General features: G+C 47.1%; 1 protein-coding gene and 1 long non-coding RNA gene across 2 annotated transcripts in view; both read left to right on the top strand.

The window, feature by feature from the left end:
• The window catches only part of Rasa3 (RAS p21 protein activator 3), a 224,645-nt gene that overhangs the window by 88,748 nt on the left and 121,334 nt on the right, over positions 1 to 14,563 (top strand). The gene's annotated exons all lie outside the window — the stretch shown is intronic.
• Positions 3,184 to 4,626, top strand: LOC116068947. The gene is made up of 2 exons (XR_004109767.1): positions 3,184 to 3,361; positions 4,152 to 4,626. It is a non-coding gene; the product is annotated as an uncharacterized LOC116068947 (long non-coding RNA).

Below are 14,563 nucleotides of genomic sequence, written 5' to 3'. Positions count from 1 at the left end.
AAATCCAGGACACAATGAGAAGACCAAACCTAAGGATAATATGTATAGAAAAGAGTGAAGATTCCCAATGTAATGGGCTAGTAAATATGTTCAACAAAATTATAGAAGAAAACTTCCCTAACCTAAAGAAAGAGATGCCCATGAACATACAAGAAGCCTACAGAACTCTACATAGACTGGACCAGAAAAGAAATTCCTCCTGTCACATAATAATCAAAACACAAAATGCATTAAACAAAGAATTTTAAAAGCAGTAAGGGAAAAAGGTCAAGTAACATATAAAGGCAGGCCTATCAGAATTATAACAGACTTAGTCTCACCATAGACTCACCAGAGACTATGAAAGCTAGAAGATCCTGGGCAGATGTCATACAGACCCCACAAAAACACAAATGCCAGCCCAGGCTACTATACCCAGCAAAACTCTCAATTACCATAGATGGAGAAAACAAGATATTCCATGACAAAACAAAATTTACACAATATCTTTCCACAAATCCAGCCCTACAAAGGATAATAGATGGAAAACATAAGGAGCAAAACTACACTCTAGAAGAAGCAAGAAAGTAATCTTTCAATAAACCCACACAAACCTAATTCCACCTCTCACAACAAAAACAACAGGAAGTGACAATTACTTTTTCTTAATATGAAAATTAATATTACCAACATATCCTAATTGATTGAAATCCAAAAATATGAGGAATTAGAAATTTGTTGATTGTCATCCAATGGTCTCTCTAATTTGGTAATTGGAGAAATAGGTCCAACATTGTACAATCTATATACACTTTCAGCTTGTTTGTTCATGACAGTGCCTAGCTGTGTACAACATAAGGGTCTTGAGATCTTGCTCCTCCTATCTCAGTCTCTCTATTAGTAGTATTATTTATTTCATATTTTTACACTATACTATGGTTTTCAGAACAGCTTATATATTTCAAAAGTATTTATATACCCAAAAGAAACATAGACAATTAACTAGGGAGGTTGCTTGTAAGAGAACAACAAAGAGTGAGACTGAATGCTTTGCTTGATGTTTGTAACTCTTGTATCAAGTTGAAGAAGAGGACTTTATAAGTTACTCTTTTTCTGAGATGAATGCTTTTCCAAATTATCACAGCTAATGAATCAGATTCTTACCCGCACCTAATGTCTATGCCACCCTCCAAGCAGAACCATTGTTCATTGAAACAGTTGGTGAATGACTTTATGGATAGACCATCTTAATACCTACACCATTTCTTAAATGAATGTAACCTCTTCTCTGTGGGCTGGGAATAAAGTCACTCACTCAAGTAAAAAAAAAACCAAAAACCAAAAAACAAAACAACAACAACAAAAAAAGAGGTCATTAATTTAAAAGGGGCCAAGGAGGGTATATGGGAGGGTTTGGTTGGAGGAAAGGGAAGAGGAAAATTATGGGATTATAGTATAATCTCAAGAAATAATTAAAAAGTTAAAATGAAAGAAGAAAGGAAAACAACAGGTGCAGAGAGGGAGAAGCCCAGGGAAGGCGGCTATGTGCTCCTGAGGTACCACCATTGCCTCCACACAGGCACAGCCAACAAGGGCGCACAGACACACTGTGGAATCCTTTGGAGAAAAGCAAATGTAACCAGAAAGAACAGCAGAGTTCAGCCTTCCAGGGTGGGTGCTGAGTGAGCTCCCTGCCGAAGTGAGACAGCAGCTCCTGGCCGAAGCGAGACAGCAGTTCGTCATCCTCGAGACAGCAGTTCGTCGTCCTCGTATAACTAGCAGAATACTCAACATCCGGAACACTTCCCTTACCCACAGTAAGCCCCGCTTTCTCCTTCCTTTCATGTTTCCCTGCTCACGCAGTCTGGCGCAGCCATGGGTCTATTTCCATGACCTGTAACACTGCCATCGTGAGACAGCGTATAAATAGAAGTATGGAGTGTGGAGTTCTCGTGTCTGGCTTCATCCACTCACTGGGATGCTTTTGAGCTTCTTTGTTGGTGCAGACACATTTAGTCTTGGAGCAAGAGAAACACCTGCAGGTGACCTGGTTGTGGTGGAACCCTGACAAACTGACATTAGCAAGGAATCATGGGAAAATGTGAGCATGTGAGAGCCTGGCTGTCCTAGCCTGGTTTTTGTTGCTGTGATAAAACACTGACCCAAACTGAATAGGGTTGGAAGGGATTAATTTCTATTATGGTTTCTTAGTCAAAGATCAAGTGACCATAGGTGTGGTGAGCTAATTTCTGGGTCTTCAGTTCTATTCCATCGATCTACCTGTCTGTCTCTGTACCAATACCATGCAGTTTTTAGTCATGATTGCTCTGTAGTATGGCTTGAGGTCAGAGATGGTGATTCCCACATAAGTTCTTTCATTGTTGAGAATTGTTTTGGCTGTCCTGGGTTTTTTGTTTTTCCCTATGAAATTGAGAACTGCTGTTTCCATGTCTATGAAGAATTGGGTTGGAATTTTGATGGGGATTGGATTGAATCTGTAGATTGTGTTTGGTAAGATGGCCATTTTTGTTATGAGATCTTTCCATCTTCTGAGGTCTTCGATTTCTTTCTTCAGGGGTTTATGGGTTACAGTCCATCATCTACAGGGTTGAGCACTTCAGGTTTCAGGTGTGTGTGGTTCCAGGTGACCTTGCAGGATCCAGGTGTGGTTCCAGGTGACCTCGAGGGCTCCAGGTGTGGTTCCAGGTGACCTTGCAGGCTCTAAGTGTGGTTCCAGGTGACCTTGCTGGCTCTAGGTGTGGTTCCAGGTGACCTTGCAGGCTAAGGAGTGGTTCCAGGTGACCTTGCAGGCTCTAAGTGTGGTTCCAGGTGACCTTGCTGGCTCCAGGTGTGGTTCCAGGTGACCTCACAGGCTCCAGGTGTGGTTCCAGGTGACCTTGAAGGCTCCAGGTGTGGTTCCAGGTGACCTTATAGGCTCTAAGTGTGGTTCCAGGTGACCTTGCTGGCTCCAGATGTGGTTCCAGGTGACCTTGCAGGCTCTAAGTGTGGTTCCAGGTGACCTCACAGGCTCCAGGTGTGGTTCCAGGTGACCTTGCAGGCTCCAGGTGTGGTTCCAGGTGACCTTGCTGGCTCCAGGTGTGGTTCCAGGTGACCTCACAGGCTCCAGGTGTGGTTCCAGGTGACCTCACAGGCTCCAGGTGTGGTTCCAGGTGACCTCACAGACCCAGAACTGCTCCTGTTTTATAACTGACAGTAACCCTCTCAATGTCTGGCTCCTGATCAGCCCATCCTAGAACCATCCACAGCATCTCTTGGAACTTGACAACTGAGCACGCTTGCACATGACAACATCCCCGCCGAGCAGTCCTTCAGCAGCCCAGTTATCTGTGCTATTGGGCAGTGGTTGCACAATGGGAGATAGGTGAGGGCTAAAGAGCTGCCCCTCAGGCCCAGGTCCCCCTGAGAGGACTGACAGTACTGCAGTACCCTGTGCCCAGCCTCTGTCCAACCCCGCACCTTCCCTGCACTCAGAACATCCCTCAACTTAAACTGGAGGCCAAGACGAGAATGCTAATCAGCGGGCTGAGGGCCTGGCAGGCACCTGCTCGGTATGAGTTGAAGGGCGGTGTCCTCCTTTCCAGCAGGCCACACAGGCATTCTGCTGTTAGAGCACGAGAACAGCACTGGGTATGGGGCGGGGGGCGGTGGACACAGCTACCAAGGTGTGATCCTCCACAAGGACAGGAGGCCAGATGGCCTGTCATCGGCAATCAGCTCCAACCCACTGGAGTGCAGCAGTGTGTAATTAAAAAGAACAGCAGGCTCCAGCCAGCAGCACTGGGACCGAGGGGAGTGGGGGAGAGCGGGCGGCAGAGCTGGATGACATCCTTCAGCCAGCCATTGTTAAAGATACTCTGCACTGTGTAGAAATAGTGCAAGACTGGCCACATGAAACCTCTGACATGCTTTCTTCCAGCAGGGATGCCTGTGAGGTAACAACGGAATGTGTGTATATGTGACCAGCGACATACTCTTTCCAGGTGTCTTTGTCTCACTCTTGTTCTTGTATCAGGGCCCTGTTCTGTAGTCCCGGCATGTTTGCGTTCAACGTGCAGCCTAAATGGCCCCAAACATGCAGCAGCCCTCCTCCTTCAGCCTCCCAAGTACTGGCGAGCCATCAAGTCAGGGTCTCCGTTCTTTCTTCTTGTAAGGAACAGCAGCATGGCGAGCCCTGAAGAAAGAACAAGCTGCAAACACCTGTGCACAGCCAGGGTGTCACGGAGCTGCCTCTCCAGAGCCTTGAGCGGCCCAGCAGCTTGCACTGAGCTCTGTCACACCATGCAGCCCAGGACTAACATTCCTAGATTCCATCTCGTTCTGTCTTCAGAAGTTGGTTTTTCCTGAAAACACCACAGCATTTGAAGTTAAAGGACAAGCAAATGAAAGGTTTGATGTCTGACTTTCAGAGCGCACAAAGTGTACCAGCGGAGGGAGGGTGTCCCTTCTGACACTGAAGAACAGCTACAGCCACAGCCAGAGATGGGCAGAGGGTAAGATGCCTGCCTGGTGATCGTTTGGTGTTAGTTCTCCTTCCGCCATCACTATCATTCTGACGGCCGGCTGGAGGCAGACTCTCTTATTTGAGAAAAAAAAAAAAAATCAAAACAAAACACCGGGGAACCAATAGTCTGAATGAGACAAGTGTTTTCTGTAACAGAGTATCGTACAACTTGGAAATAACTGTATTTACTCGTTAAGGCTGGAGAGAGACACACAAGGTAACCAAATTAATGCAAAACAGGTCAGGCAGGAAAACATGTTGGAACAACATGGACAGCTTGGTGTTAGTAGCCAATCAATCCTCTTTGACAGGGATCATGGTAGCCAAGTTCCAACAGAAAAAGGGAGATTAATGTATGGTTACCTGGGGACATCACTGTCATGGATAGCCATGAATGGCAAAGTCCTAGGGCCGTAGAGAATCTACTTTGCTTAAGGAATGCCAAAGAGCCATGTAGGACTGGACTAATAAGAAAATGGTGAGGTGGGGGCTGGTGAGTTGGCTCAGCGGCTAAGAGCACTGACTGCTCTTCCAAAGGTCCTGAGTTCAAATCCCAGCAACCACATGGTGGCTCACAACCATCCGTAATGAGACCTGACACCCTCTTCTGGAGTGTCTGAAGACAGCTACAGTGTACTTACATATAATAAATAAATAAATATTAAAAATTCTATATTTAAAAAAAAGAAGTTAGTGAGGGGAAGGAGGCTGAAAGAGCAGCAGCTGCTCAGACAGCATCCATCTATATGCATGGCGTCTTGCATCTATATTCAGGGTCTTCACAGAAAATTTACACTGCCTGTGGAACATTTATATCCTGCATCCTTTATGATGTGAGTCTGAACCTAGCAAAAGTAGCGGAGCTCCAGCTGATCCTTGAAGCCGCTTGCCGCTCTCAACACTTGATCATGGCATTTATCTCAAGGTCTGTCCTTTCCTTAGGTCCTCCTCTCTGGTTGACTTTCCATCCTTCTGTCTGGCTTGAGTTGCTCATCTTGTGGACACAAAACACAACTCTTGCTCCAGAGGAAATAAGAACAGTTTATTTTATTCCAAGCCAAATCTGAGTAGCCATGATGCTGGGAAATTGATTCGGGTTGCTCCAAGTGATGTGTTGCACTGGGGCAGTAGCTATGCAAAGTTTTTAGGGGTGTGGCAGTTATAAGTCAAGGCTTTTGATAGACCCATTAGTGGGAACATCAGGTAGGTGACTGACAGTAAAGCAGGGGCCTCAGACACTGTCTGGTGACAGGCTTAGCCTTCTGGCTAGTGGAAGATAGTGTTCTACTAAATTAATACATCCTGATGCTTTAACTTGATAGCTGAAAGTATGTAAGGCATGGGGTGGGGGGGCACTAAATAGCTGTTAAGGAAACTAGTGATAGCCCCAAAGAATTCTGGCTGTAGATCTGCGACCTTCCAACTCTCCACAGTGACACCTTTCTAACCACCCGACCGATCTGAAGCCTCTTCAATGCATGGATGGAGGTTCTCAATGTGCAGCTTACTCTGGGCCAACTCAACTCTGTAGACAGCTGAGGCAAGAAAGACAGGGCAGTACCGAGGGACGAGGCTGCGTGCGAGTTAGAACTGTAGGCACATGTGGTCTTTTTCCAAGCGGAAGGGACCACTGTTGGTCAGCCCTTATTCAGCCCAGGCAGACTCAGGGAGAACTGTAAGATGGAACCAGGCTACACACACTGCCACTCTGTGAGGAGTGGGAGGAGGGAAGCATCCGTCCATGAGCGGGTCCTAGGATTCTGGAACCTCTCGGTGCCTTTGTTGGGTAGTCGGGGGGCTTAGCCTCCCAAACTGTGGATCACACTACCTGTAACTCAATGTGCTGAATGTGGAGTTGTGGTAAAAGGTTTCTAAACATTAACAACAACAACAACAACAACAACAACAACAACAACAACAACTTAACTCAGAGTCAGCTATGCAGCAGATGTGAGGCATGCTCTGCTAGCACTGCTGCTGTTGCTCATGCCGTAACTGCAGCCTTGGGTCTGAATGCACAGCACCATGCACCACACTTCCCATTCTACCACGTGACACCCATAAATAGTGCTCAAAACACACCAGGTCAGAATCGAGACCAATGCTGTGTTCTTGCTGTGTGTGCACAAAGCTTCCTGCTCTTCTAGGAAGATCACGGTCTAGTTACGGAGAGCAGGCTCCGTAGTTCCCCTCTGCCATGCCCCCACACATGTCAGGTTAGTACAATCAGGGGTTGTGTTCTACTAGGATGTTTGATTTTAAAAGCCGCTGCTTGCTGAGAGCAGCTTGGAGAGGCGGTTCAGTGGTTAGGGGCACTTGCTGCTCTTCCAGAGGACCCAGGTTTGAGTCTTAGCACCCATAGGGCAGCTAACAACTGTAACTCCAATTTCAGGAGACCAGACAATCACCTCTTCTGGCTTTCTTGAGCACTGCACATATATGGTGTGCACATGCTCACATACACACACATACACACACAAAATAAAGAAGAAAAAATTGCTATTTAAGCCTACTGTGGTGGCTCATACCTTTAAATCTAGTCCTATGATGGCAAAGGCAGGGGGATGTCTATGACTTTGATGCCAGCCTGGTATGCATATTGAGGTCCAAGTCAACCAGGGTTATATAGTGAAATGCTGTCTCAAACAAAAGATTTTTGGGGCTAGAGAAATAGATCAGAGTTGAGAGTGTGAGCTGCACTTGCAGGAGACCCTAATTCAGTTCCTACAACACCCACACAGAGTGGCTCACATCCTGTGGGCACTTATTGAATATGCACATATCCCCACGCAGGCCCACACCCATAGAGTTAAAAACAAAAGTAAATTTTTAAAATTTTCCATTCAAGTTGATGACCAGAAATCAATCAAAAAATTATGCAATGAATGTTGGTCTGGGATTAGAACAAACTTCTTAACAATTTCTGAAATGGTTTTAAATGTATTTTTGTCATTTTGTACTATACATTTATGCAAAGTAATTCAGCACTGCTGATTCTAAGATCAAAATATTTATCAATTCTGAAAAACACTAAAGGTGCTCTGCATGCTGCTGGATCAAATATTCAGTCAAGGTTTAATTCTTTATGTAATAATCTAGAAGCACGTGCATCTCGTTAGCATGCAAATTTGCCCTTTATCTTTAACAAATGGTAACAAGTATATTTAAAAAAGCTATTTTAGGATAAAATTCCTTATGATTCATTGTCCTTATGTTTGTTTTGTGTATCTGTTTTATATACCTACAACACCTGGGCCGTGTAAAATTTTCTCAAATGACAAGGGACAGCAAGTGTTAAGACTTAAGAAGCCTGGGTCTGGAGGGACACTTGCTGATCATTCATCAAACATGGCAGGAAGTGAACGCTGCTCCTCAGGGAGAGCCAGACACATTGTGCAAGAACCTAGAGGATTCTAGCAAGCAGGCATGCTTCCCATGAGGAGGTGGCTGGGGCAACCTTCTAAGAAGGACCTCCTCCCCCGCCTCTCCCTCCCATACGCTCTCTCAGCACACTCTCCTCCCAGAAATTTCTCTGGAGTATTTGAAAGGGACAAACAAAAGGAGCTTGAGGCTTAAGCATGAAGCCACCCCAGCAGATCAGGCCCCAAAGTAAGACTTGCCCTGCCCTCTCCTCCCGGCTAGGGAGGATGGCATCTAACCAGCAAAACAGAACTCAGCCTTTTATCCTGGCCTTCAGCGGGAGCCCACGGGAGTTCACAGGTGCCCACAGGAACCCGCAGGAGCCCGAAGGAGCCCACATGTCCCACTTGCATGCATTTTTGTCTTAGGACAGGGTACCACAGGCCTGCCTCCTCCTCTAAACCCCAGGCTGCATTCGAAGACTCCCACCTCTTTTTTTTTTTTTTTTTGGTTTTTCGAGACAGGGTTTCTCTGTATAGCCCTGGCTACTCTGGAACTCACTCTGTAGACCAGGCTGGCCTTGAACTCAGAAATCTGCCTGCCTCTGCCTCCCAAGTGCTGGGATTAAAGGTGTGTGCCACCACCACCCAGCGACTCCCACCTCTTAAGAAGTCCTAAGAGGCAGAGGCTGTATCTTGGGGGCATCACTGTGCCCCACTAAAGGGCTCTCCCACTCCTCCTGTATTAGAATCTAAGTGGATGAGGAGAGGCTCCATAGACTAGGGTGGAGCAGGGCCCACTGGACTGAGCATGTGGCTATAGGCGTTCTACCACAGTTGACACCGGTAGCCTCAGGAACACACGGCATGGAATTCTCGGGCCTCTCAAGAAAGCATAATTCAATTAAGAAAAGATTTATTTATTTTATGTAAATAAAGACCCTAGCTGCATGTACACTTGCATGCCAGAAGAGGGCATCAGTTCTAGATCACACTATAGATGGTTGTGAGCCCCCAAGTGGTTGCTAGGAATTGAACTCAGGCTCATCTGGAAGAGCAGTGGTCTCAGCTGCTAAGCCATCTCTCCAGCCCCATCAACTCTAAAATAATGGCTCTGTTTAACCTTTTGCTCACAGAACTCCCAACAACCTAATTACTGTCTCTCATGAGCATGAACCCTCAACAAGCTGGGGTTCACAATCAAGTCTTGAAATCACTGCTTTAAAATTAAACCATGAGCTAGAGAGATGGCTCAGCAATTAAGAGAACTTGACTGTTGTTTGTCCAGTGTCCCTGGGTTCGATTCTCACTACCTAAGTAGTAGAGAGACAGATAGAGAGAGACAGAGAGATAGGGAAACAGAGACGGACACAGAGACACACACAAATAAACAGAGATAGAGAAGTAGAGACAGACAGAGAGACAGAGAGACAGACCGACACAGAGACACAAAGAGAGACAGACAGACAGAGACAGAGACACAGACAGACATAGATAGGCACAGAGACACACACAGAGGGACAGAGAGAGCACAGCAGTGGGGTGCCTAGGCAGTTCTATGCCAGCAGAGCCCTGGCCCTGGATCCCTGCAGCTTTGTCTTCATTGCTGGATCCCACCCACGGTAAGTCCCTTGCAGTCAAACCACCAGGGCAGCATGACACTCACAGACCTTGAGTTTCTCTGACCTCAGCTTTCCTCCTGAGACATCAAGGGCTTGCTTCTGCAGAGAGCTGTGCTCTGCTAGGTGGGTAAACACGGGTCACACCCTTCCTGTACAGAGGGGGTTTGAGTTATTACTGGAAGGGCTTGGTTTCTGGAGCTGCAGCAAGAAGGGGAGACAGCAGTGAGGCGACAGCTGCCTCCATGTCATCCGTGGCTCTAAGCACTTCAGTCTGTGAAGAAATGTGGATTCCCATTCAGTTATAGAACCCATGTCCCGGGGACTGTCTCCCATTTTCTTCCAGTGGTAACATTTTGCGAAACCACACTACTGAAATTGCCTCTAGTATCTCTATGACCAATGACCCACTGAGGTCGCCTTGCCATACATGTATGTGTGTATGGGTGTGTGTGGAGTGTATGAGCATGTGTTTGTGTAAGTGTGTGTGTGTGTGTGTGTGTGTGTGTGTGTGTGAGCATATGCTAACATATGTGTGCTGAGTATATGCACGTAAGCATGTACTGAGTATGTGAACATGTCTAAGTTCCAGCATATATGTACTGAGTATACAACTGTGTGGTATTAGCCTGTACAAGTGAATATGTGCTAACTAAGTGAGCGCCTGTATAAGCATGTGTAGGCATATGTGTGGTGATGAGTGAGCATAAGCTTTTCAGTGCTACATATGTGAGCATGTGTATGTGAACACGTATGTAGACTAATGCGGTTCTCTCATGTATGTGGATTCCTGTCAAAATGCTGGCCATTCCAGACATCAAGGGTCTCTTCTATTTTTCTGTCAGCCACAGCTTCCTCTTTCACTAGCTGTGAGACCATCTGGGGCCGCATCTCGAAGGCATTGCCACTGGAGAATGTTATGCAAGCAGAGCACACACGGTGGCTGCCCTGGAAACTCCACACCTAGATGAATTTCTTGCACTTTCGTGGAGGTGCCCTAAGCCTTGAGCCTTGATGTGGCTGGCGGTATCCCTTGTGTGACTCCCAGGGTCTGCTTGGCACATGCCTACTGAAGGAGAGGTCAAAGGTCATTTCCAGTTTTCGCATTTAACCCTGTTTTGTGTGTAACATCTTTTAAAAAAATAATTTCTTGGGTGGTGGTGGTGCACACCTTTAATCCCAGCACTTGGGAGGCAGAGGCAGGTGGATTTCTGAGTTTGAGACCAGCCTGGTCTACAGAGGGAGTTCCAGGACAGTCAGGGCTACACAGAGAAACCCTGTCTCAAAAAACCATAAATAAGTAAATAAATAAATAAATAAATAAATAAATAATAATTTCTCCCTGTAGATGGAGGGACAGATCATGGAGGTCCTTGTGGTGTGAGGGAATGAGGTCCCAGCTGTCTTCTAGCATAAGGTGGCAAAGCAGGGGGTGCAGGATCATGCAGGGTCTGTGCTGTGCATGGGAGGAGGCTCAGTCTGATAGGATAGCAGTGCTCTGGGGACGTGAAACCATGAAAACTTTACTCACCTCTCCCTGTGGCCTGCTGCGAGGTCTATGAACCCTCCAGTGCTCAGCAGATGGCAGCATCAGGGGATGAGAAGCCACCGCTTGCTCTCAGGGAAAACATCCAGTACTGGTCCAGGTGCTCACACCATGGTCTAGAGCCTGCCTCACAGCCTGAGCTCTGTCTAACAGAGATTTGGGGATCATCTAGGGCGAAGGGGAATGCTCACCTCAAACTGGAAGACAAGGAAATTAGAGACGTGTGTACAGAGCACATACAGACGGTGACTTTCCATCACTTTTCCTAGCCCAGGGCTCTAACTTTGAGGGGGAAGCAGAATTCATCAGTGTCCTTGCTGTGTTTGCCCCAGTGGCTCACAGCTGCCTCCACTGGGGGCTTCCCATTCTTCACCGCTTGGTCCCAGAGAGTGAAGTTTGTGAGGTGTGCTCTCCTTAGCCAGTCCAGCCTCAACTGGCTAAGTAGCAGGGTGGCCTAGTTTGAGGGAGGGGAAAGGATGTGTCAGGCCTGCATGTGGTATGGCTAGTGTCCTCAGTGTCCCCAAGGCTATTTTCCATAAGAACGGGGGCCTTAGAGTCTACCTTGGGGTGGCCACTGTAGCTATGTACAGGAGGTCTCTGTATGCCTCTCATCTCTTTCTACAGGTCCCTGTCCCTCTGAAGAAGGACAGCTCACTAGCACCCAGGGAACCACACGGCAGGGAGCACTGGGGCTGGGCCTGGCTGGGTGTGTCTGTCGTCTCACAGGCTGGCAGGTCCTAGACACAGCCAAGTGCTTAGGAGAGATTTGTTAGATAAACATGTTTCTAAACAGAGCCAAGTGTATATAAACATGTATAGATCCTTCAAAGAACCAGAAGAAGCAGAAACCCTCGTGCTGAGGCGGCGGACAATGTATATTTTTGCCCATTTAGAGGTTTTCGCTGTGCAGCTGGGTCCTTTACCAGCCATTGGTAACATTTTTTTCCTCTTTGATTTCAAGAGCGTTCAGCATAGTTTTAGACGTTCCTTGCGTTTATTCGTTGTATCTCTGGCACCTGGGACAGGAAACACCTGTCTGTCCATGCGGGACTTCCTTCAGCTCTAGAATTCTCGTGCTGCTTTAAGCCTGTGTGGGATTCTTACAGGAAGTGCCTGTCCCGACCTCTATCAAGCATTTTAAACCCCTTTGGGTAATTTCATGGAGATTTTAAATGGGATAAAAATACATAACTTTGCGGACAGTTGTTAAGGAGGTGAGACATAAAGTCTAGCTAACTGCTCCTTTCAGCAATTTCCAAAGCTATTTGGCTAATGAGGGTAAAAATATCTAGCTAATTTCACTGAGATGAAAACCATATGGTCACCCTGGGAGAATGCTTTTATGGTCACCAGGGAGACGTGGCACACAGGGGTATCCTTAAACACCAGTTCTATTCCTCCCAGCTCAAGGTGAAGATGTGGGCTTGCGTAAGTAAATGGTCAGGCTTGTCTCAGGTAGGCAGGGCCTGCTCTACCCATAATGCCTGCATTTTAATGCTCTGCACAGCCAAAGCTCATTCTCACATGCAGAGGCATGCACAGCTGCAGCTGCTCTTGGAGCAGGTAAACATATTCAATCATCAGGGATGGCCACAAGGGATCCAGGGTACTCCGTTTTTCACCCTGTGTTTCGATGTGATGTTTGAAGTGTCAGCAAGAGAAAACGGGGGTTGGGGGGAGAATGCACAGGGACTCTGGATGCCCAAAGGAGGGGAGGGGCCTCACTACCTCCGTTTACACTTCCAGGTAGAGTCCCTGGCCTGGCTAGGATGGGGAGACTGGGGAGTGACACCTTCACAAACACACACAGCCTCCTTCCTGCTAGCAGCAGAGAGCATGGGGTGCCAACTTCTTGGTGTGGTGTAGACATATTTCAGTCGCTCTCTGCCGTGCTTCCCGATGACCATAACCCGGAGGCTGTTCACCCTCTACAGTTTCCACAGCATCTCCTCTGCGATCCACAAGGCCACTAGAAGCGGCATTCCCGCGTTCCTTCAAGCTTTTCATGAAAAGCCACAGGAAACCCAGACTTGCCCTAGAGCATATAACTGTGTTCCAATGCTCCGGTGCCATTTAAAACTGAGAGCATATCCCCTCAGCCCGTTGAATAACTTTATGAATACATTTTTGCCCTCCCTGTAAGTTTGCCTCTGTGCTGTCTCTTCTGAACTTAGCTCTCAGGAGGCACAGAGCCGACCTCTCTGCTCATGCACCCCCAATCCCATTCATCTCTCCATCCCTTTGTATATGCCCTTGCAACCTCCCCCCCGACAAAGAAAATAAAATAAGATAGAATTTAATAAAATCTTGTCATGGAAGCTGTAGTGTGTCTCTGTGTGTCACACAACCCACTCATTTGCCCACACATCTCAAAAATGCTCATTGCAATGAGTCATTGGCCTGGTTCAAGGCTTCTGGCTTCTGCTACACTATCTGTACTGTCCCCATGGGTCTGCAGGCCACTCAGATCAGCATGTGCCCCCTCGGCAGCACAGCTCTCAGATAGCTCTCAGATATCCACATGGTCTCCGGTGGCAGCCCAGACCAGGGACATCCACTTTGCCTTTGGTGGTAACTTGGGCTACAGACATCAACATGGACCCCAGCTGTTACAGGACCCTGGGCCCAGACATGACCCTGGGTGTCAGCCCTGGGGCCGACGGGACCCAGAACCTCACCGTGGCCTCCTCATGTCTGCCCGTTCCTCACTGCTGATGAGTCTCCAGTTCCACCCTTCCCCACTGAGTACGAACCCCTGGGCTTTGGTATCTCCCATTCCTCCCTCACACATTTGTCCATCATAGTGGTGCCTGAGGCAGGTGCTTGGGTATCTTTCTTCAAGCTGCTAAGAGTCCAAGAAATATTTTTGAGGGGAACAGAAGGACAAAAAAGTAATGGCAAAAAGGAATCAATCATAGGGCCAGGCAGTGTGGTGCATGCTTTGAATCCCAGCACTCAAGAGGCAGAGACAGGAGGATGTCTATGAGTTTAAGGCCAGCTTGGTTTATAGAGAGAGTTACAGGACAGCCAGGGACCCTATCTCTAAACACAAAACAAAACAAAACAAAACAAAACAAAACAGCTTTAAAATTCCACCTCTTACTCCTTTAAAGCAACAGTTTTCAATCCGTGGGCCTCAATCCCCTTGGGAGTTGAACAACCCTTTCATAGGAGTCTCATGTCAGATATCCTGCATATCAGACATTTACATTATGATTCATAACAGTAGCAAAATTACAGTTATGAAGTAGCAATAAAATAATTTTATGTTTGGGGTCACCACAGCATGAGGAACTGTATTAAAGGGTCGCAGCATTAGGAAGGTTGAGAACCACTGCTTTAAAGATTCATATTTTCCTATGTGCCATTTCCATAGCTTGGTGTCTAGGATGTGAATTGGGGAGGCCAATGTTGTGTGAAAAACTTTTCTAGGGAGATGCAAAACTCTCTCTCTCTCTCCCTCTCTCTCTTGCTCTCTCTCTCACCTGCCCCCCTCTCTTGCTCTCTCTCTCTCCTTCTCGCTCTTGCTCACTATCTT

Source organism: Mastomys coucha, unplaced genomic scaffold (assembly GCF_008632895.1).
Source record: "Mastomys coucha isolate ucsf_1 unplaced genomic scaffold, UCSF_Mcou_1 pScaffold22, whole genome shotgun sequence".
NCBI lineage: Eukaryota > Metazoa > Chordata > Mammalia > Rodentia > Muridae > Mastomys > Mastomys coucha.
This window is presented reverse-complemented; position numbering and strand designations above follow the sequence as displayed.